Source organism: Scylla paramamosain, chromosome 31 (genome assembly GCF_035594125.1).
Source record: "Scylla paramamosain isolate STU-SP2022 chromosome 31, ASM3559412v1, whole genome shotgun sequence".
Taxonomy (NCBI): domain Eukaryota; kingdom Metazoa; phylum Arthropoda; class Malacostraca; order Decapoda; family Portunidae; genus Scylla; species Scylla paramamosain.
In genome coordinates, this window is record NC_087181.1 from 17,935,627 (window position 1) to 17,958,999 (window position 23,373).

A 23,373-nucleotide genomic window follows, 5' to 3' on the forward strand; every position below is an offset into this window, starting at 1 on the left:
ATATTGTGATTTAGAGGCACAAGGACAGCATGCAAGGTCAAGGAAGAGCCTCAAGCAAGGGGGAATAATTATGGTATGCGGTAAAATAAGGTTGGAAGAGAAATATTCAACTTTAATACTAGTACTGGAAAAAGAAATGCTAACCACTAGGGAAGTACGATAGTTGAGGGATTGATGAGGACAGTTTTTTTATTTTTTTTATTTATGCTTAAATGTTTCTACCTTGCTACCTGGGAGTTCAAAATACTAATAACCCGATTGAGAAGAGCGTTTTTTGACCGGATTTCAACTGTAAAAATACTTGTTCACTTTTCTTTTCGAATACGTCCGGTTTCCCCAGTTTATCACAGTTAGGGCGGTACTAACTTCGCGAAATGCCCTCGACCGTGGCCAGGATTCGAACCCATGCGCCTGAGAACCCCACAGCTCCCAAAGCGCAAGCGGGCCCACTGTACCACGACGGCCCCCAAAAGTTACCCTGAATTTATATAACCTAACCTATTCTAATGACAAATGACTGAAGACTGACCACACATACGCCTCCTTGTCTACAGTGTCTTTCGCGACTAAACATATATATCCAGGCACTACAACACTATTTGCTGAATTCAACCAATGCAAAAACATGATAATCTCCTACCTCTTCTACGGTCTCAAACTCTGGCAATTTATCACATAGGCTGCAAACGTTAATCATGCAAGCTCTAATAAGGCAGCGCGGAGATCGGGTGGCGGGAAGGGTTTTCTGCGTTGGTGAGGCGCCGCGAGATTCCTGGACTTTTTTGTTCTGAAACTGTAAATTTCGTTAAAGGAAGAGGAAGAGGCGGAAACGGAGGAGAAGGAGGCGGAAACGGAAGAGGAGGAGGAGGAGGAGGAGGAGGAGGAGGAGGAGGAGGAGAAGGAGGAATTTAATAAAATAAACTACACTAAAATAAGAGACGGAGAACAACAACAACAACAACAACAACAACAACAACAACAACAACAACTACTACTACTACTATTACTACAACTACAACTACCACCGTCACAATCACCATCATCAGCACTTGCCAAGCTACTATTACCACTACTACTACTACTACTACTCCTACTATTACTACTACTATTACTATCTCTCTCTCTCTCTCTCTCTCTCTCTCTCTCTCTCTGATTAGGCTGGAATGAAGAATTATGAGCCAAAGGGCAGTTCGGAAACAAGCAGGGAGTGGTGATCCATTACTCGCCTAAGGAGGTCTGGCAGCTCCTGAAAGTACCTTAGAAATACATTTGTAGGAGAGAGAGAGAGAGAGAGAGAGAGAGAGAGAGAGAGAGAGAGAGAGAGAGAGAGAGAGAGAGAGAGAGAGAGAGAGAGAGAGAGTAAAATCATATTAGTTGTCTTTTTACCAATACTACTACTACTATTACTACTACCCCTGCTACTACTACTACTACTACTACTACTACTACTACTTCTACTACTACATACATCTTTAACTAATGTCACTTTGAACAGTATGACAGAAATGACAAACGCATTACCAGGGCCACCGACACACACACACACACACACACACACACACACACACACACACACACACACACAGACCCACACGATGTTTCAATGTCAACCTAAACGCATAAATAAACACGCTGTATCACGCTACAATGCACTCTTAATTAACACTCCTAAACCTGTCCTTGTTAACCTGCTCTCTCTCTCTCTCTCTCTCTCTCTCTCTCTCTCTCTCTCTCTCTCTCTCTCTCTCTCTCTCTCTCTCTCTCTCTCTCTCACACACACACAGTTGGTGGTGAGAACAAATTAATCATACATTAAATATATACATTCATATTTATATTAGCGCTACACTAACTACAAATACCCAGTTTATGATGCGATAATTACACCGCTTTCTGTATTCTCTTTTAATTCTTTTATGTTTTTTTTAATACATACATACTTTTAATACATACATATATACTTGTTTTTTTATTTATATTTTTTTTATCAACTCATACATACATACATACATACATGCATACTTTTTTTTTTATATATATATTTATCACATCATCTTCATTTGATATGGTTTAAGTTATAATTCATGTTACGTAGGTTTGGTGTGTGTACAAAAAACAAACAAAAAAGCAAAAAACAAGAACCCCAAAAAATCTCAAATTTAAATTCCCTTTACATTCTCATCTAGTTTAGAATTAGGAAGTGGAAGATGAAGGAGGAGGAGGAGGAGGAGGAGGAGGAGGAGGAGGAGGAGGAGGAGGAGGAGGAGGGCTAATGGGAGAGAAGCGGAGGATCACGAGAGGCTTCCTGTCTCTCTACAATAAGGGTTTCACTAACAGGGTTCTAAATGTATTATGCATTATTACCTCTCTCTCTCTCTCTCTCTCTCTCTCTCTCAATGACCTATTTTTTTTTTTCGTCCACAGAGTCCCTTTCATATGGGCTTTGTTATCGTGCTCTCTCTCTCTCTCTCTCTCTCTCTCTCTCTCTCTCTCTCTCTCTCTCTCTCTCTCAAACCCTATTTTTATTTTCATCTCCATTTAACGATTCATAATTTTTCTTACTCTTTTATTACTACAAAAACATTTCTTTACTTTCCAGTTACTTTATTTTCTCCTTTTACTTTCATTGTTTTCACTCTATCTTGTATCTCTTTTTCTTCCCATGCAATCTTCTCTCTGTCTCATTTATTTCCTTGTTTCTTACACTTTCATTTCCACTCCTCTCCGTCTCCTTTCTCCATTTCTTCTTATTCTCTCGGTTTTCTCCTCTTTCCGTCTCCTTCTCCCCTTTCCCTTCTACTCTTCTCCCATCTTCTCCGCCTTCTCTTCTTTATCTTCTACTTTCCTCCTCTTCCTCCTCTCCTTTCCCTCCTACTCTCTTTCTTCTTCTCTTCTTACTCTTTCCTTTCTGCCTCTCCATCTTCCCTTCTTTCTCTCCTATTCTCTTCTCTTCGTCGTCTTTCTTCTACTCTTTCCTACTCTCTCTTCTCTCCTCTCCTTCTCTTATCCTCGTTTACTTCATATTTTCTGTTTTCCTCCTTTCATTCCTACTGTCTTTCTTCTCCTTTCATTCCTACTCTCTCTTCTTCTTTCTTCCTTTTATTTCTATTCTCTTTTCGCCTCCTTTCCTTCCTTTTATCTCCTCTCTTTACCTCTCTCCGTTTTCCTCCCTCCATTACTTTCCTTCCGCCCTCCATCTCTTCTCCGCTTCAGTGGTCTAATTCAATGCAAAATGTGTAATTTCCTTTCGATAAGATGGCGGGACATTTGGCTGCTTCCACTACGAATAATTTTTCCCCCTGAGTTCCTCCCACTTGGCAGCGCTCAGTTTGGTTGAAATATTCCGTATGTTTGGCGTTCGCTTTCGTTATTATCTTGTTTTTTCCCTTGTCTCGTCTTTCTCTTGCCATATTACGTGTGTCTGGTCTTTGTGTGTGTGTGTGTGTTTACGTTCCCCTTTTAGGTTTCTCCTCGTTTTTCTTCCTGTTTTCTGTGCTCTCTCTCTCTCTCTCTCTCTCTGACTTTATGTGAGCGGTAAATTAAACGGGTATTTTTCTTTTCCATTTTCTGTGCTCCCTATCTACCCACCTATCCATTTATAAACCTATCTTACTACCTGTGGCGATAACGCATTTACCTGAGTACACTTGATGCTTCCCCGAATTGGCTTCAGTGCGAGCAGTAAAGAATCTATCTATCTATCTACATTTATCAGTGTATCTATATCTCTGTCTGTTTGTGTGTGTGTATGTGTGTGAAGAACGAACGATGAGAGGAATACGCTGACCTCTTTGGTTTTCCGACAGTGCACCCCCCCCCTCTCTCTCTCTCTCTCTCTCTCTCTCTCTCTCTCTCTCTCTCTCTCTCTCTCTCTCTCTAAGACACAGCACACGTTCCCTGTCCCTAGAGCTTCCCCTTCATTAACACCACACGATTACCTCCGTGTTCCCAACCAGAAGGAACTAAAACATCAAACGTTAACATACATCGGAAAGAAATGGAAGAAAAAGGGACTCACGAGAAAGAAAACGAGACATGAAGAAAACGAAGCTTGTGAATGAAACGTAGTTCACGAAGAAAATGAAGCTCAGGAGGAAGAAAACGAAGCTCATAAAGAAAACGAGACTCGAGCTCATGAAGAAAACGAAACTCTATGAAGAAAAGGAAGATGAAGAAAGAAAATCACTCACGAAAAAGAAAACTAAGCTCAGGAAAAAAAACGAGATTCACGAAGAAAACGGAGCTCTAGAGGAAGAAAACGAAGATCACGACGAAGAAAACGAAACTATCGTGGAAGAAAACGAGGCCGAGGGAGAAAACGTTCCTCACAAATACCCAAAAATAAAAAGAAAAGACGAAAAAAAAGTAAAAAAAAAGATTCTTCCAAACCAGTCTTTTATCTTTTATCATCTCACCGTCTAGTCCAGTTCACCTTAGCAATATCATAACAGTTGCTTCGCCTCATCCTTGTCGTGAAGTGGTCGTCTACGTATTGGTATATTGTCAATAACTCCTCCTTTACCGGTAAATAGAGGAATTTCTCGTCTCTTTCTCTATTTTTGCCAATTTGTTTCTCTCTCTCTCTTTTATTTTTCTCTCTCTTTCATTTTTTTTTTTTGTTGAGTTCTGGGTTATTGTTGTCTCTGTCTCTTTCTCTGTCAATTTTCTTGTTTGTCTGGGTTTTGTTTGTATTAATGGGGTGTAAGACGCTGTTGTTTTTTAGTTTTTTCCTTACTGTCCTTGTTTTGCCTGTCTGTCTGTCTGTCTGTCTGTCATGTCTTTGTACAGGTCAGTTACTGTTGTCTTGATGTATATTTTGACTTTTTCAGTTTTGTCTTTTTCTGTCTTTGCTTGCGTGTCTTTCTTTATATCTTTGTCTACCTGCCTCACCGTTTCCAGATTTCCATGTCTCCTTATGTCATCGCTCCGCTTTTATTTAAGGCATCTTTTGTGACTTTTACACGTTTATTTCCTTTCAAACTCAATATTCCACTAATTCAACTATACCTTCACTCTCTCTCTCTCTCTCTCTCTCTCTCTCTCTCTCTCTCTCTCTCTCTCTCTCTCTCTCCTCTTCCTCTCTGATCTCTCTCTCTCTCTCTCTCTCTCTCTCTCTCTCTCTCTCTCTCTGAGCCATGGAAAATAATACCGTTTAGTATAGCAAAAGAAAGAGAAAAGATGAAACAATTCTCGGAAAACAGATGAAATTCCTGCTTGGTTATGATTCCCAGATGTGTTTACGCGACTGTGTCTGTGTGTGTGTGTGTGTGTGTGTGTGTGTGTGTGTGTGTGAACGGTCGCCTAGCTGACTTCACTGATACAGAAAAAACTCACAAGAAATAAAACTACGACAGGTCTCTCTTTCTCTCTCTCTCTCTCTCTGACATCACACAAACGCTATTTTTCAGCCTATTACATCACGGTACCTCTACAGCAACGCATTGAAAAAAAAAAAAAAAAAAAAAGCTTAATAGAGGTGACGTTAACGTGGGTAATAAAAAGCTGCAGTCCTCTGACCAGCGCAGGTGTGTGTGTGTGTGGGGGGGGAGGAGGGCAATATTTGGTTTTTCCCCCTGCGGATGTGGTGGTGGTGGTGGTGGTGGTGGTGGTGATCGTCGTTATTCTTCTTCTTCTTCTTCTCATTATTATTATTAGTATTATTATTATCATTTATTATAGTAGTAGTAGTAGATTTATTTTGCCAGAGAGAGAGAGAGAGAGAGAGAGAGAGAGAGAGAGAGAGAGAGAGAGAGAGAGAGAGAGAGAGAGAGAGAGAGAGAGAGAGAGAGAGAGAGAATCTGTGGCCAGCCTTTCCACACACAATTATTACAGAAACGTTTTGTTGCTTACTACTGATGCATACACTTCAATGATTCCCCTAACAATATAAAACACACTGGAAATTAAAATACTTAGATAAAACAGTTTAAAATTTGAAAAAAAAAAACTTAAAACTGGTGTATAACCTTCCATTAACGTCTTCGAATGCGTTTGTCTAAGTATTTTAATGTGTGATTCTGTTTTTTTGTGTCTCAGCGTGTGCATGTGTGTGTGTTAGTCTTTCATATATGTATTGTCTATATATTTTCCCTGTGTGAATCTGTTTTATGTATTACGTGTAAGTAGTATGTGCAAATATTTATGTGCGTATGTTTGTGTGTTTTGTATATATGTATATTTTCCATGAGTGAGTGAGCTGTGTAAAAATAAGCTAGCAGAAAACATAGAAAAACGACAGGTGTGGCAGTGACCGGCGCTGCTGGTAACCTTTCCACTGCTCCAACACGTCTTCAGGTGTTCCCGAGGGGCACACGTGGCGAGGGAACACTTGTCCGCATACCATCCCCTTCCTCACCTTGCTACACTCGAGCCACACCTTTTAAGCACTCCACAATTCACAGTTCTTTATTACGTAACACCTAGTCTTTTGTTTAACGCTCTTACTGTTTCTTGATATCTATTAACATCTGCCTTTCTGTTTATCTGTTTCTATATTCAAACTTTTAAACACAAACTTTTAAACTCACTTCACTTAGTTCTTTATAACCTTCCATTTAACGCTCATTGACATCTACTGAAACCTCATGCCTTTCTATTTAAGGCGTATACCTGTTCTAGTACCATATTCACACTTTAAACAAGACCTTTTAAAAAACATCTCACTTCATAGCTCGTTAGCAACACCCCCTAGTCTATTAAATAGTCCTTCCTTCTCTTGACATCTATTAAAACTCCTTGCCACGTTTACTCTTCCTAAGCTTTTACATAATCTCTCTTTACCCACTCCAGACATCTGCTCTCAGTTCACCTTCTATTCAATACCCTGACCTCTTTCTAACCTCTGTTCATACTATTAGTGTCCTATTCACATTTACTTCCTCTCTCTTTGTTTTCGCATCACTTACCCTTCTTTATCGATCTTTTTAAAATAATTTAACATTTTCTTCCCTTCAATTCGCATCCTTTACCTTTCCTCTCGTTATACATCATTTACCTTTGCTTTCCCTCAGTCCACACCCTTTACCATTTATCAGTTCACACCTTTTTCTCTTCCATCTAAAACACTACCTTTTCTCCCCTTTCAGTTCACGCCCGTTACCCTTCGTTTCCCTCAGTTTGCATCTTTTATCCCTCTGCACACTTCCACCACGTTACCCTTTCTTGTCCTCTTACTGGAACCCTTACCCTCTTCGACTTCGTAGATTCAGAGGACAGAAAATATTGTGAACCTAAAACTACTTAGCAATATGAAGCTTGTAACGGTGTAGCTATTCTCTTACATAACAGCGTTACTTGGAAGATATTAAATCACCGTTGATAATGCGCAGGTAGGATGATTACCTGAGCCATAGTTTTCCAGGTAAGATCAATTCGTTAGTTAAAAGTACGAGAACACTTTTATGTAAGTTTTGAGGATTATATGTCTAAAGGCGTATTAGGTAAAGAAATTCTCGTGCGATAATTAATAAGTATGGAGAGTAATCTGACTTTGTGGGGTTTCCAGGTACGCTATGTAACCTTATTCTGTTATTAAAACTTATTCTTTACGTTTTTTTTTTTTTTTTTTTTTTTTTTTTTTACCCTTGTGTAAAGGAGTGTGGTGGATGAGGTTTCTGAGTATACGTGGGTGTGGGGTGGTATGCTTTTGTGTACGTTTTATATGTTATTTTGCTCCTTCGCTGTTCTGAGAGGCTGAGGATGGACTATTGTTGTTGTTGTTGTTGTTGTTGTTGTTGTTGTTGGTGGTGGTGGTGAGGATGATGATAGTTGTTATTACTGTTCCTTTTGTTTACGTTTTGTTGTTGTTGTTGTTGTTGTTGTTACTGTTGTTATCGTTGTTGTTGCTGTTTTATTATTATCTTTTTTTCTGTTATTCTTATTATTTCAAAGTGCTTACAAGAATTTGTCATGCGAAGGTCAATGCGTTATTATCCTTTCATGCACGATATACAAGTTAACAATCAGGCAATTTAAAAACAACATAAAAATGCGCATAACAATACAGTTTTCTTGTCTCTTCTACTCATTGACACAGAAAGCTCTCGTGACCTCTATCCATTTTTATCACTTCATTTCCTTCTACGCGCAGTGATGCAAGTGATACAATAAAACCTTCACCGTCTGTCTGTCTGTCTGTCTGCCTATTACTCTTTTGACCTGCCAGTTTACCCCCCCGTCTCTCTCTCTCTCTCTCTCTCTCTCTCTCTCTCTCTCTCTCTCTCTCTCTCTCTCTCTCTCTCTCGTTATGTCTCCCTGACGTGTCGTGGGTGTCGAGGTGAATGGCCAAGTTTCGCTGATAAAAACAAAACACGGAGCGAGGACAAACAAGTCTTTCTTCGGCCGCCAGCGAGTCGATTCAATAATCTGCCTCGCATCACGGTTTTGATCTGGGCGAGCCGAGCCAATACCCTCGTGCCGCGCTCATCAGAGGCATCCGTGCGTGTTTTTAAGTTCCAGCTTTGCACGGTAAACAGCCTTACAAACAAGAGGAAGATACAATAGAATACCCGTAAAACAGTGATGACTTCAACATTAACAGACCTTCAAGTTCACACAAGATTAATTTTGATTTTTTTTTTACGGATAAAGAACGCAAGTCAAGGATACAAAAAAAAGGGAAAAATAAAAAGCCGGTATTTTCCAGCTCCCCCTCTTTTAAAAAATGTGGCCGAACGAAGAGAATCCAAAATGAAATGAAATTTGGATACGTCCCAGCACTCCTCTCTGTTTAAGTCACAGGAAGTAGGTGAAACATAAACAAACAGAGGTACAGTGTTTCCACCACGCCACATTGCCTTGGTATTATGGAAAGAGGAAGCTTATCAATAACTATGGTACAAAGAGAGTAAAACCTGTATTCCCTCTTGTTTGTGGCGCAGGGTATGTTTGTGTGGTGTGTGTGCGAGTATGTTCTTGTGTTGCGTTGTGTGTTGTGTTGTGTTGTGTGTTTTTTGCGATGTTACTTGGTGTTTCATTGTAGTGTTGCTTTGTGTTGTGTTGTGATGCGCTGTTTTTGCACATCGTTGCTTTGTGTTGCGTTGTGTTGCTTCACTTTGTTTTGCCTTGCGTTGCGTTGACCTGGGTTGGCTGCTTTACTCTGCGTAGCGTTGCCCTGTGCTGCTTCACTTTGCACTGGCTATCTGAGTCCAGGCCGTGTATCCCTAATGTGATTTGGACTTCCTCCCTCTTCCGTGCATCTGTTCCGCCTCGCCCCGGTCCATTACCAAGAGTCCTGAGTGCGCTGCTCGGAGGAGACACGCGGCGCTCGCAGGAAAGCTTTATGGAAGGCCAGGCGGGTCTGCTGCTGAAGGGAAGTGGGAGTAAATGTCACGGAAGCGTCAATCACCCAGGGTACGGAGACGAAAGCCACCACCGGTCAAACAACACGTGCAGCAGCAGATATTTTTTTTTTTTTTTTCATCCCTCGTCCCCACTGACATCTGGAGGACAATGGATAGGGTCGAGGTAAGTGGACGAGGTGGAAAAGGTACGTATGAAAGATGCACTATGGGTACAAAAACTATCGGTGCGCTGTATGTGCGTGTGTGTGTGAAGCATTCTGACTGTAGGGAACGATGGAAACGAAAAGTGTGAGCCCAGCTATACGTTGGTGATGGCGGGAACATGCCGTACGAGTATATCACAATGTAGTGTAGTAAGTTTCAAACAATCGGTGGGAAAGTCGGACTCCGCAACAGCCATACACGGGCATACCAACCCTTCCACAGCATCAGCAGTTGCCTGAATTCTTACTGTATTCCTCAGACCAGCTTTGCATCGGTACTTTTTTACTCATGGTACCTACAGTGTGTTAATGCTTTTATGATGAATTTCTAAGGCAATAAGCTAAAGATATAATTCAGAAATGTGAGGAGGTTACGGAGCCAGGTATCAAAAAAATTTACAACATGACGATGCGTTCTTGAGAAATATAAGACAATCAGCTGTCAGTGAAAAAAAAAAAAAAAAAAAAAAAAAAAAAAAAAAAAAAACATATATCAAATTTTTTCTCATCTTATAAGTAACTCGATGGACAAAGTAAGAACTGCAAGATAAAAAAAATACATATAATCTTTTAACAAGAAATCTACGGTATTCAGTCCAGAATCTAGCTCAGAAATGCTGGAAAGAAGAAAAACGTGACTTTCTCTCACCTTAACCAATCAGAGGACCGAGGCGAAAGAGGTACGTATGAAAAACTCACACCGCGGTAATGCTTTCATGAGGGATCCAAGAGAACCAGCAAAGGAGATGACTCAGAAATGGTGAGAGAACAGACATTTTTCCTCACCTTAACTAAAGAGGTGTGCCAGGTGACAGGTATACTCGTATGCACACTGCTAGAGTATGTATGAAAGCTGAAACCACTCTATATTAATGTATTCATGATCAATCTGTGTCAGTCAGCGAAGAGTAATTTAGAGATGCGGTAAGAAAATAACTCATTTATTCACCATTGGCAATACCGTGATATTCCTGATAATCTAAGGTTGTCAGTAAAGGATATTGGCCAGAAAAAAAAAAAAAAAAAAAAAAAGTGCTCTAAAAACTCGCTATTTTTCCTCCATTCTTAGTAATCTCGTCTTAGTGATATTTAACTTTTTTAGGGGAACGAAAGCAGGACGGATTTAATTTCTTCTTTTCTTATAGTCAGTGGACAATTTCCTGACACAATAAAAGGGAGACGTTTTGCACTCATGAAACAAATATAGAAATTACGAAAAATATAGCTCTTCTTTCTCTTCAATCTTTTTTTTCTTTTTGGCATTAATATGGAAGGAGAGGAGATCCCAACCACCCCCACCATCTAACGTCATCATTTATTAATACTTCTATAACCAACCTGACTCACGTAAATCAGAAATGCTTAAAAAAAATCTTCCCTTATCTTGAAACATCCTTTCGGCTTTTGTGGCATTAACTAGGGAGATGAGGAGTCCCGGGCCGCCCACGCACTTCTCAAGACAGCCAGCCTTCCCTCCCGTCATAAAAGTCTTTCCTTCTATAACCAGCGAGTGTCTGCCATGGTTTCAGCTGGAGCTATTGGCAAACTTTGTTACACGAACTCCATTTGCGACTCATCTTTCATTAGTCTTCATTAAGTCTTGTATAGGGCTGGCAAGGGTTGGCTTTTTTGTGCAGGTGGGCGGAAACGTGCGCGCTGGAAAAGGCTGCGGCGTCACCATCCGTCCCACTTTGACAGGCGGAAGGGACAAGGAGTCTCTGTGTCTGGGCGGCTGGGGCATCTCCACCTGCACATCTCCATCTTCTCCACAGTGACTCAGTTCTACTCGCTTCCTTGACTGTGTGATGCTGACCAGTTTTACTTCCGCGCGTGTTAAATGTAACATATAAGTTTGCCAATGACAGTTGTGGCTTCTTAAACTTTAGAAAATTATGTGATAGAGTTTAAAGCACAGTCTAAAAAACATTGACAGGAAGGTGGTTTTATTTTCTAGATGCTATGCCTCTCCTTGTTAATGATATGATCTGATGAAACTGTAGATTATAGAATTCCGAGACACCACTGACAAAAAATTGAGTCTACGTAATTTCATATTTGGTTATGACCTCTCATTAATAATATGATGTAATACAAGTGTAGAGTATGATTTCAAAAGACACCAGTGACAACAAGAGGAGTGATACAGCTCTTCAAGCTTTTAATGTCCGCAGCTTTACTTTCTGGCCAGTACAATTGTGCAGGGTTACTCAAATGAAGGAACAAGTGTCGTACCGTCTGTAGTAATATTGGATGAATAACTGTAATTCGCTGTTTCATTTCGTTGTTCCGTTAATTCATAACTTTGTGTTTCGGAGTGTTATCACAGACTGAATGCCAAATTAGTTAAACACTGGCCACTCCACTGTGGCCTTGTGTTGAGGCTGCACAAGTGTCTTCATCCTTCACACTGTTATAAGCTGTCCAAGGGCTAGAAACTCGCATTACAAAGGGAATGAGGAGGAGTTATTAACAAGGGGAAAATATGCAGTAGTGTTGAGTGGATCAGAGGGAAAGTCCTGACGCAATACACACATTATCTCGTGTTCAGATCCTCTTTGCCGAGTGTTTCCTGTTTGTGAGGCTCAGTGTATGTCATCAAAGGAATATGGAACACCCACCCACCCACACCCACACACCCACGTACAGCAGAGCAGGTTCACTGGGAAGATCCTTACACAACTACGTAACTATGCGTTCAATTCCTTCCGTATCAGAAGACAAAATGTTACTACTGAAAAATTGTGACACTGATATACAAATGGTAGAAAAATATGCAGTTCTGTTTGGTGGCTACGCGTTAACAACCTTGCATCACTTACTGTCACCTGTCATAATCTTCCTGTACCGTAGGTTTTCCTGGTACAATTACTAGACTTAAGTAATCGCTGGTGTATGATCTAATCGACTCTCAAAGATCTTAGGTAACGAAAGGTTCCCGATAAACTCTTTTCAAGGCGAACTCTGCGTGAGAAGATAATAATTATATCCCAACCACTTGACAGGGTTAGCAGCAAGTCGTCCAATCAGTGTTAAGTAAATTGTAAGTAACCTTTTTCTTTATATGAATTCTAACACTTCCGGATATTTTTCCCCGTATATTTTTCCCCGTTTTTCACTTTTCCTCGGAAGCAGTTATTTGCCTCGTTTTCTTTACAAGTCGTTAAGGGTCATGTTTTCCTTATTTGCTCTCGCAGCTTCGTTGTTATTTATTTTACGTCTTCATTTTCAGAAACTACCACCTTCTTTTCCTTTTTACTTTTCTCGGCTTTTTCCTGACCTACCAGCAATAAGGAGCCTTCACGAATGCGGTTTCCTTGCTGTGTCTATAAGGAGCCTTCACGAATACGGTTTCCTTGCTGTGTCTATGTATATGGATAAGGAGAATTGCTTAAGTGCCGCCAAGTAAAGCAAAAACAGACGAGTGTCCAGTGTCTGCGCAGTTTCTGACGCTGTTTACTTCGAAATATTTGCCAAGTTAACTGTTGTTTATTTCAAAATCTCAATATGGAGTTGAATCATCACAATATCATCCCGTTTATTTCAAAATATTCATCAGTATTAAGTAAACCCCTTATCCCAGTATGGCTTTTTTTTTTTTTTTAATATATATATATATGGACGTCAACAAGTAAGCTTCACAAATGTTCACCAGGCAGATCTTTCCTGAGAGAATCTTTGGTTGCCTTAAGAGAGTCGCGGTTAATCCCACTCTTTCTGACCGGGAGATTCAATGGCAACGTTAAAATAGTCAAAGTTAGTTAGTCCCGGCGTTTCTGACTGGGATAATCTTTGGTTGCGTAAACTATTTCACCACTAGACACTATGTTTTTTCCCCATAATTACCTACATATTTTTTAGACACCTTTTTGTAATACAGTCTATCATATTGTTCCGTTGCGTAGAAAGGTCAAGGCCTTATCTTACTTCCCTCTTTTCTGTACCCATGCACACGTACTTTTTTTAATTTTTTTACAATGCTTGAAAAAGTTAAGGGAGGCTGACCAGGTTAAGAAAGGGTGACCTCAACATCGAAATCAAGGGAGTCAGTCAATTCAGGTGTTTCGAGAGGTTGTCCAAGTGTCTTAAGAGAGTCACAATCCAAGCGTTTCCTCCTTAAAACTCATAATTCCAGCATTCGTTCCCGGGAGGTTATCTGGTTGCCTTAAACAGTCCCAGTACCTCAGTAGCTGCCTTGTGTTGCCTTCAGAAGCTGACTTGTGTATATAAACATGTCTTTTACAATTTCATTACTTTCCAACGTTCTTAATTCCACTTAGCTTCATCTTACGTAAACACTAAGCAGAAATAACTAAACGTAAATATCATCTGTTTTACGTTTACAACATTTCAGTTAATCACTCACATTACTACTGGTCCTACACTTCAGTATCTTTATTTATTTATTTATTTACTTATTCATTTATTTATTTTTTTTCATCATCCCGAATTATCCCGAAAAACCGACAATTGCACGCTACTCTCCACGTTTCCGCTTCCACGAGAATTGCACGCGCCTACCCAAACCTGTCGCTGCAATCTTGTGTTCTCGTTGGCTGAGACAATGGCCGTTTTTATGGTTTGAATCGACCGTTTATTTTTAATCTCCTCGAATGAAAGCGTCTTTTATTTCGGCCAAATTGAGGCAGACGACCAATCAACTAAATACATAGGAACAAACGCCCTGTGTGTCGTTCCTCTGGGAGAATTTAGTCCGCTGCTAAATACAAACAACACAAAAGACACCAGTAATACATCGAAAACACTGGAGAAAAGAGTAAATACACAAGAAACAAAACTCCATTACAGTTCTTTAAAGTAACCAATCAAACACGTAAACTACACAAACAATAAGAGCAAAATACAAAACCAACACTCCCTCAATAACAGTAAGAATGAAAATTAAATAAACAAGAATAAATGGAAAACTTAAATGTATAATATCTGTGATACACTGAACTAAATTAAATAAAACACAGCACAATTAAATTCAAACTACACTGAATAATAACAAGAAAATAACAAGACAAACAGGAATAAATACATCACATGTCACTCCACTAAACAAATCACGTCCAGTAACAAAGTAAATAATAAACAAACAAACAATTAACAACAGAAAAGTAATAAAAGTCAAACCGAACACCAAATGATAAAAGTAAACAAGAACTAACACACTGCATATAATCCCTTGACACAAAAGCAACAAAACGAAGCAAAATAATAACAAAAGAAACGCGAACATTCACAAAAGACGCAAAAATCGCAATTGAGACACTTCCCCACCCACTGGCACACAACACGTGGCAGTCATCACCTCACCTTTACACCTGAGAACCTTACCTTTGACATCCACACACGCACAAACACGCAATACAAGGAAGGGAGATATTAACGCAGGCTGGAATGTATCACCACACAATTTCTTTGCTGTATTCTTAAGCCAGCTCTATTCTCTCACTACTACTATTTTCAAAGGCCACAGAGATGATTAGCCAGGTTCTCAAGAGTGTTCCTACTGTTAATAATGTAGAAATGTTGTTAATCTCTCACTAAAAACCGCAAAAAACTCCTTTAAAACCAAGAGTAACCTCATAACGCCTATTCTCAAAAAAGCCACGTGATGACTGGCCGAGTTCTCAAGAGTGTTTCTCATGTTAATAATGTAGAAATGTTAAGCTATCACTGGAACCATAAAAACACCCTTGAAGACAACATAACTTCACCATGACTGTTTTCAAAGGCCACAGAGATGACTAGCCGGGTTCTCAATTGTGTTTCTCCGGTTAATAATGTAAAAATTGTTAATCTATCGCTAGAACCACAAAAAATACCCTTAAAAACCCAAATAACATCACCATTACAAGCCGGGTTTTCAAGTGTATTTCTCCAGTAAAGAATGTAAAAATTGTTAATCTATAATAAACCATAAAAAAACCTTAAAAATTCAAATAACATCGCTATTACTATTTTCAAACGACCACAGAGCTGACTAACAATGTAGAAAAGTCGTTAACCTATCACTGGAACCACAAAAAACACTTGAGAAAAACACGCATGCCTCCAACTAGACCCTTTAGAAAACAGTATAGTAGGTGCTGCGTTGAAGTGTTTCAGTACATACTCCTTAGCACTGCAGGGATATATGTATCTCCTTTTCCCGGAACGCAAGCGGCCTCGTTACCTGGGTTTTTCGTTTTCTTCAGCAGCGATATCCTGGCCTCCATCACGCTGGCCTGAGAGCGACACCACACGGCCTCAGATCATTCAAGTTCCTTCGGCGCATTTTCTTTGATCACTCGCAGGGAAAGAGCGGCAGTTCCAACTAATAATACGCATATTTTCCACGAAAGGGGAGGATGGGAGGAGGAGGAGGAGGAGGCTGTGTTGGTGTTGGCGTAGTAGCAGCAGTAATAGGAAAGGAGGAGAAGGAGGAGGAGGAGTGTTGTATAAATCACAGGAATAAGAGGAATGAATGGAATGAAAAGTAGTAGTAGTAGGAAGAGGAAGAGGAGAACGATAAATAAAACAAGGGATAAAGGCAGGAGGAGGAGGAGGAGGAGGAGGAGGAGGAGGAGGAGGAGGAGGAGGAGGAGGAGGAGGACAACGACGACGAGTAAGACGGGGGAGGACGAGGAGGACAAAGAGAAGAGAGATGATTATATGAGAGATGACGAGAAGTAAAAATTAAGCGAGGGAAGAGGAGGAGAAAGAGGAGGAGGAGGAGGAGGAGGAGGAGGAGGAGGAGGAGGAGGAGGAGGAGGAGGAGGAGGAGGAGGAGGATAAGAAAGCTTTGTCCCTCTGCTTTTTATTTACATTCTCTGAGGAAAATGAAACTTGAGATATTAAGGGTAACTATCAAATTTGACGAAGAAGAGATTAAAAACTTTATATTAACTTGTGGTCCTGTCATTAAGTCCCTCAAGTTTTGTTAATAACGTCGCGCCTGTCACATAAAGGGCTTTCATTTATCAAGTTTCCGTAGCGTGGTTGAGAAGCCAAAGGGGAAGGAAATGAAGAAAAATGCTCCGATAAAACTGAAGTGATATATTGTAAGTGTTAACATCCAGCCATTACGGAAATTAAGATCGTTTGTAGTGGTGATGGTGGTGAGACATGAAAAAAAAAGAAAACACTAAATTAAAAAGAAACGGACTTAAAACCGACAGACAAGTGAAATGAGACATAAGTTTATAATTTATTTCTTACTTTAGATTAAACTAAACTAAACTAAACTAGCTTACCATGAACAGCCTTGTCACGAGTCCTCCCTGTTCTTTCTTCACGTTCCCTTGTGTTACTTTTACCACAATGAATGTAGGCAAAAAGATACACAGGTAAAACACATCACTTAGACACGGTGAATATGGGTCACACACGCGCGCACACACACAAACACAAACACACACAAAAAAAAAAAAAAAAAAAATCGAGAGAGAGGGAGAGGGAAAAGAGAACGAGATCTTTCTTGTAAACTTAATCCATCACAGTACAAACAGGTGAATGGATAATTTAAGATGACGGAGACAACACAACCACCTTCCGCTCATCCACACCTGCCCCCACAACACACAGACGTGAACAAAACAAAAACAAAAACAAAAAAAAAAATGAAGCAAGGAGAGAGAGAGAGAGAGAGAGGGGGGGAGAAGAGGAGGAGAAGGGGTAGAGGAATGGTGGCAAGACGGCAGCTGCTCATGCTCAGTGAAACCGCGCGAGTGCCAAGGGGAACCCGAGGCAGGGTGGCAGTCTGTGCTGTGTGTGAGAGTCGAACGCAGCCGAGCGACCGCCCCGTCCACCCATCCCTCTTGCCCCATCTCGCCTCAGTAACGCATCGCTCGACAACACTTCCTCTCCCATTTCCCCTCCCCTTCATCCTCCCCTTCCCCAGCAGTTGTCCTCCGGTCTTTTTGTTATTTTTTTTTGTGTTCGCTGATTTAGTTTCGAAGTTTCCGCATCTTTGTGTTCTCAAGTTTTATTGGAGTGAACGGAACAGCGCCGATATGGTTGTGCGGTGGTGGAAGTGACGGCGAAAGAGAGAGAGAGAGAGAGAGAGAGAGAGAGAGAGAGAGAGAGAGAGAGAGAGAGAGAGAGAGAGAGAGAGAGAGAGAGAGAGATTGTGTTCGACAGTATACCGGACAAAAATAAATAGTGAAACATTTACCAGACAAAACAAGAAAAGACTAAGCTAAAAAATAAAACTTAACACAACTTTCCCATAGAAACTTGAAAGGAGAAACTGGTGAAGGGAAAACAGTGCCACTTGAACTGAGGGGAAAAAAAGGAAAAAAAAAAGAAAAGGAAACAAGAACATCTGCTCCTTCAAGACACAGTGATAACTTGAGCAGCGGGAAGAAAATGGAAGGCCAGCGTGTGTGCGTGTGTACGTATGTGTGTGTGCGCGTGTGTGTGTGTGTATGAGTGAGCGACTTCTGGCACCAGCGTCACCTGCAGGAGGAAGCTCGCGTCCCCAAGGTAAGCGAGCTACCTGTGGCTTAATTAAATTTCAAGGTATTTATACGAGAGCGTGCCAAAATTTTTCATAACATGATTTTTTTTTCACCGTCTTTCTCAATTTCTCTTTTAGTCTTTTATTCTCATTGACTTCATCTGGTTCTTGTTCCTCATCATCTATCCAACTTCCTCGTTTTTCTTGATTTTTTTCTTTTCCTTTCCTTGTCTTCCTCCAGCTCTTAATTATCTTTTTCTTCTCTTCAATAGTTCGTAATTATCTTTTCCCTTAACTGACTTTCTCTTCTTCAATTTATCTTTTCTTCTCCTCCTCTCTATCCAGCTCTTATTTATATTTTCTATTCTTCATTTTTTCTCTAATGACTTTATCCTCTCTTCTCATCTCCTCCCTTTCTTCTCACCATCATTACGTCTTACCTTTCTACGCATCACCAGCATCTACGAAGCCAATACAAGATAAAAACCGAAATCTAACCGAACATTTCCTTACTTAAATCGGCTGTTTGGGAATTACCGGCTTATTGGGGTCACGGTCACGGGGTTAAGCCAATAGAGCGTCAAACTGGCTTAACACATTTAGGTAAAGGAACATATCAACACATTCCTCATTCCTCTAAGTTCACCTGCTAATTATGTTTACCTGTTAAATTTAGCACCGATTGTTATTAAGATACGTACGCCTCTTTACTATAACAAGGTACACAAAGGAACACAAAGAAATGCAAGGACAGGAGAAAAAAATAAATACGTTCCTTTAAATTCACCTACCAATTATGTTTACCCGTTAAATTTGGCACCGATTGTTACTAAGCTACGTAGGTCTCTTTGCTATAACAAGGTACACAAAGGAACACAAAGAAGGGCAAGGAAAGGACAAGTAAAAGTAAATATTATGTTAGCACTTAAGAGGGTTTTCTGAGCAGTAAAGTGTGTTATGTAAAGTAATGTGTTTGTGTGGTAATGTTTGGTATTGCTATAACAAGGTACACAAAGGAACACAAAGAAGGGCAAGGAAAGGACAAGTAAAAGTAAATATTATGTTAGCACTTAAGAGGGTTTTCTGAGCAGTAAAGTGTGTTATGTAAAGTAATGTGTTTGTGTGGTAATGTTTGGTATTGCTATAACAAGGTACACAAAGGAACACAAAGAAGGGCAAGGAAAGGACAAGTAAAAGTAAATATTATGTTAGCACTTAAGAGGGTTTTCTGGGCAGTAAAGTGTGTTATGTAAAGTAATGTATTTGTGTGGTAATGTTTGGTATTTCTGTTGCATCATAAGCTATTGTTCCTCTTTGTCTTATTACTACTGCTGCTTCTCCTTCATCCTTCTTGATTAGTCATTGCCCTTGTCTTCCTCTTCTCTTCCTCATCCTCTTGTTACTTATTTCACAACAGTTCTTCTTGTTCTTCTTTTATTTCTCCTGCTCCTGTTCTTTTACATCAACAACAACACCAGCGACAAGAACAGCTTCACTATTACTACAGCAATAACAACAACAACTATTACCATTACTACTACAACTACTCGTTTCATCTAAGCCCTTTGCAATATAATCACTAGTTTATTCCTCCATTAACCGGATCTAAAAAATGGAAGAGGCTATAGATTTCTCATAAGATTCCCAGGCTAGTCTAAAATAGTAACAATATAAATGAAATACGTGATAACGGTCTCCAGTCTGGTGTGTGTGTGTGTGTGTGTGTGTGGTGTGTGTGTGTGTGTGTGTGTGTGTGTGTGTGTGTGTGTGTGTGTGTGTGTGTGTGTGTGATCATGGCCATGTTGTTGATGTATTTTTTAAGTGAAGAGCAAGCAATAATTGAGCAGGATTTATGATTATTTTGTGCATTTTTTTTCTCTCTCTCATTACACCGTCGCATTTGCAGTGAAACAATGCTATGTAAATCTCGAAATACATTAGCTGATAACATATGACTGTTGTTTTTCAGTATAAATGTTTGGTTGTGATGTTTGAGAGAGAGAGAGAGAGAGAGAGAGAGAGAGAGAGAGAGAGAGAGAGAGAGAGAGAGAGAGAGAGAGAGAGAGAGAGAGAGAGAGAGAGAGAGAGAGAGAGAAACGCGTCAATCATTTTCAATCACCACCACCACCAACACTACCACCACCACCACCACCACCACCAACAACAACACCAACAACAAGTTATACAAATACACTTTCATAAACAGAACAATTTATCTCAAGTCACCACCACAACACTATCCTATCTGTACCAACTGACTGTCTGCCTGTACAACGCCTCAGCTACGTGTTAGTGAAGAGAAATCAGAAAATACGTGAAGATATTAATACTCGGGTCATTAACATTGTATAGTAGCAGAAGCATTATGTAATGGTAGAGCACATGGTTAGTAGTAGTGTAGTAATAGTCAGTGCATCAAGGAGTAGTAATATTAAAGCAGCAGCATCGTAATAGTAGCAGTAATAGTTAAAGAAGGGAACGTAGTTAGTAATAGCAGCAGACTAACTAATATTAAAACAACAGCGTCGTAATAGTAGCAGTAATAGTTATTGTAGGGAACGTAGTTATATTCACAGTACAGTACGTGATAAGTAACTACATCAACAACACCAACAACAGCAATAGAAGTAATAATCAGAGAGAGAGAGAGAGAGAGAGAGGAGAGAGAGAGAGAGAGAGAGAGGAGAGAGAGAGAGAGAGAGAGAGAGAGAGAGAGAGAGAGAGAGAGAGAGAGAGAGAGAGAAAACACCGTACGTCACTTTTTCCCTCAGCGTACGACGTCGAAAAGATTGAAAAAGTTTCCTTCATTTGGCGTCCATCAGAGAGCCTCGCGAGCCGCCTTTCTGTACAGCGACATTCATCATATTTATAAGAATCCCTCGCTCAGACAGGCAGTTACTAGATTCCTTTGCTTTACGGCTCCTTTATTGCAAGTTGGAGACGAGATTTCTAGGGTGTTTTCTCGGAGTTGAGTTGCGGAGACTTTATGTTGCGGGCGAGACGTAGGAAAGTTGTGGTGTTTGGAATTTATGTCCTGGGCGGATAGCTGCAAGGGATTGGCTGGCAGGAGAGAGGGAGAGTGGCTGTAGCTTAGGACCAGTGGAAGTGCTGCCATATACCTTAAGGGTAATAACAGAAGCCATAACAACAACAACTATTGCTACCATACTACTATTACCATCACAACAACAACAACAACAACAACAACGAGTGGTGAATAAGGTTTGTTGGTCTTTTGAATATTTCCCATGTAATTTAAGGCAGCAACAATAAGAACGAGAAAAACAACAACAGCAACAACAGCAGCGGTGACAATGCAGAAAAAAAAACAAGGCTAAAAAATAATAAATAAATAAAAATAAGGCGAAAAAAAAGTGACCAACAAAAACATCAACAATACCACAGTACCTACAACAACAACAACAACAACAACAACAACAACAACAACAACAACATCATCAACAACCATCACCACGAGCCACAGCAACAGCAACAACAACAACAATAACGACAATCTTGACTCACTCACTCCTCCTCCTCCTCCTCCTCCTCACATTCTTTCTTACGTATGTAGTTTCAAGGAGAGTTCTCTTGGCACCCTTCCTGCCCCTCCTACTGCTGCTGCTGCTCACTCTCTCACCACCACTGCTCTCACCAGCGTTATCCTTACCCTCACTACCTTTATTCTACAATTTTTTATTTATTTTCTTTTAAATATTTTTAGCCTTTTACTTGCTGTCTTTCATTCAGCATCTTTTCTCTCTCTTATTCCTTCTCTTCCACCTCTTTCATAATCATTAACTTTGTCCTATTTCTCTTCATTTTTTTTCCCTCTTCCTTCTGCCACTCACAGCCTTTCCTCCTCGTTGGCTTTCTCCTCCTAATTCTCCTCTTCTTTTCATCATGTTTTCCTTCCCTCCTCTTCCGCCTCTTTTAACCCTCCCTCTCAACCCGTGGCTGTACCCATTTCACCCCCACGGAAACTTTTACAAACTTCACCTTTAACATTTACACCCTCGTCCGCACCAACTGCAAACCCTAACGCGGAAAAATGAAAGGATGTACAACAACAACAATAATAATTATCAGAAACACTCGCGCACGAAAACACGGAGGGGAGAGAAGACAGAGAAGGTCGTATCATTTTCTTCATCTAGTAAAGCCGTAAATTCAATTCTCCTCATCCTCCTCCTCCTCCTCCTCCCTTAGTCCTCCAAGACCCTTCCGCACTGCATCTGAGAGAAAGAGAGAGATAGAAAAAAAAAAAAAAAAAAGTGATGCGAGATTATAAGTAGACAAATTGCTTTTACGAAGTGCATGATAATCAGAATCTCATTAAGTTTGTTTTCTCGATTTCTTATGCAATGAATATTAGAGATGAAACCAACGATCAATGAGAGATGTAAAGGGGTTAGATGCTCCTACACTCTCCGCACCATCAGACGGGTATACTCACCCACCTGTACAAGATAAAAGATGCTCAAGATGATAAATACGATAATAATAGGCAAAGAAGATAGAAGATCGAAGTGTGTGAGGAAAACAATTGCATACTATAAGAAAAGGATCGGAAACTATTTCCAGACCTATAGAAGATAAAAAGGGTGTCCATAGTGATAAATATGGCGGTAATAAAGACTCCTTACGTTGGATGGATAGAGGATCGAAGGGTGTGTGGAAGAGGATTGAACACTACAAGAAAAGGACCGGAAACTCTATTCACGCACCTGTATAAAATAAAAAAAGGAGCTCAGAGTGATAAATATGGTGATAATAAGGACTCCTGACGTTAGATGGATAGAGGATCGAAGAGTGTGTGGAAGAGGATTGAACACCACAAAGAAGAGGATTGGAAACTTCAAGCAAGAGAGTCTCAGGAGTCACAACAGCAATATTTCGTGGTGTTAAGTTTTATCTTCTCAGCGCACGAGGTCACTCACTGCGAAGATAAGTGTACGTAATCTCATTCACACACACACACACACACACACACACACACACACACACACACACACCAACACCACGGAAATTCAGAGCAATAATCCACATGACAAGCCAAATAAGTTGCAAAAAAAGAACGTAACTAAATTAGCATATGACCTCAACACAGAGAGAGAGAGAGAGAGAGAGAGAGAGAGAGAGAGAGAGAGAGAGAGAGAGAGAGAGAGAGAGAGAGAGAGAGAGAGAGAGAGAGAGAGAGAGAGAGAGAGAATATCAGAGAGTGAGAATTGCCCTATACGAGTGAAAAAAATAGAAAAATAACAACTTACACTATACAAAACCGAAACTTTGGACCGAACAGAGCCTTGTAGCCTTGATTGGAAATGGACAGAGAGGAGAAAGCGGAAGGCGAAGTGGGGATAAAAAAAAAAAAAAAAAAAAAAATTGCAAACTTGTATTTTCCTCTTTCGCTAATTAATTC

The 23,373-nt window shown here is 40.2% G+C and overlaps 1 protein-coding gene and 1 long non-coding RNA gene across 4 annotated transcripts in view; one reads left to right on the top strand and one right to left on the bottom strand.

The window, feature by feature from the left end:
• The window catches only part of LOC135088781 (uncharacterized), a 92,164-nt gene that overhangs the window by 48,417 nt on the left and 20,374 nt on the right, over positions 1 to 23,373 (bottom strand). The gene's annotated exons all lie outside the window — the stretch shown is intronic.
• The window catches only part of LOC135088779 (allatostatin-A receptor-like), a 222,861-nt gene continuing 216,659 nt past the window's right edge, over positions 17,172 to 23,373 (top strand). Inside the window, exons 1-2 of one of the 3 annotated variants that reach the window (XM_063983800.1) lie at positions 17,174 to 17,328; positions 17,670 to 17,977. The gene's annotated coding sequence lies outside the window, so the exon portion shown is untranslated. Of the gene's footprint in view, positions 17,978 to 23,373 lie in introns of all 3 variants that reach the window. The other 2 variants (XM_063983801.1, XM_063983799.1) reach the window with 2 other exon arrangements.